Source organism: Propithecus coquereli, unplaced genomic scaffold (genome assembly GCF_000956105.1).
Source record: "Propithecus coquereli isolate 6110/MARCELLA unplaced genomic scaffold, Pcoq_1.0 Scaffold487, whole genome shotgun sequence".
NCBI classification, from domain to species: Eukaryota; Metazoa; Chordata; class Mammalia; order Primates; family Indriidae; genus Propithecus; species Propithecus coquereli.
This window is the reverse complement of record NW_012150696.1, coordinates 877,824-878,970: the sequence shown is the minus strand read 5'-3', so window position 1 is coordinate 878,970 and position 1,147 is coordinate 877,824. Positions and strand designations below refer to the sequence as shown.

The 1,147-nt window shown below is 38.6% G+C and overlaps 1 protein-coding gene across 1 annotated transcript in view; it reads left to right on the top strand.

The window, feature by feature from the left end:
* DUSP16 (dual specificity phosphatase 16) overlaps positions 1 to 1,147 on the top strand; it is a 115,415-nt gene that overhangs the window by 81,655 nt on the left and 32,613 nt on the right. The window lies entirely within an intron of this gene.

The window sequence follows — 1,147 nt, the reverse complement described above, 5'->3', positions numbered from 1 at the left end:
TAATTTTCATTTATTTTTTCCAAGACACAGTCTCACTCTGTAGCCCCAGTTAGAGTGCAGTGGTGTCATCACAGCTTACTGTGACCTCAAGCCCCCAGGCTCAAGTGATCCTCCTGCCTCAGCCCCCTGAGTAGCTGGGACTACAGGCGTCCACCACTACGCCTGGCTAATTTTTCTATTATTAGTAGAGATGGAGTCTTGGCTCTCGCTCAGGCTGGTCTCGAACTCCTGACCTCAAACAATCCTCCTGCCTCAGCCTCCCAGAGTGCTGGGATTATAGGCACGAGCCACTGTGCCCAACTCAGGAAGCGTCTTTAACCTAGACTAGGGGTGGTGAGGAATAAGAATGCATTGGTAGGCCAGACACCTCTGAAAGCAATGAACAGAAATTTATATTTGACCTCTAGATTCATTGTTGACAAGAGCCTTACTGCTGAAGGGGATTCTAGAGATCATTTAGTCGGCCATCATCATTTGATAAATGAGGAAATCGATATTCCAGAAATGTTAAATGAATTCCCCAGCATCACCCAGTTGAATTTTAGAACCAGATTTGCCTTTCTTTTGCAAATAGCATAAACTAACCGGCCTTTTTGTTTTACTTCCTGATTTAAACTTTTCAGGAGAAATAATATGCTTCTTTTCTTCTTTTTTAAAACTTTTTTCTTTTCAATTACAGCAAACATTGCCTGATAAACTTCTTTTCTTCTTAAAGATCTCTAAATATGAAGATTTTATAATTGTCCCTAACAGTACAGTCTGTTTTATTAAAATTCAGAAGTTTAAGTCTTTAAAAACAGCAACCACGAAGCCACTAGTTTAATTAGTTCTTTTTTTTTTTAAATGAAGTGCCACCAAAATATGTTTAACAGCATGTCACAGAAATTTTCTGAGAAGGATCATAATATTTACCATTTAAAATGCTAGACTCTTTATATTATTGCATTTAACCTTCATAATAAGATTAGGAGGTAGGTTTGCCCTTGTCACTTACCCAAGATTATGTCATTGACTTCAGAGCTGGTCAGTGGCAGAGATCATATGTAAACTCAAGCTGCTCTGACTTTAAGTCTTAAGTGTATATAACACCAAAAATACCCATCTTCTGGAGAAAGGAATTCTCTTTAGCAGGCTGGTTTAAAGGACT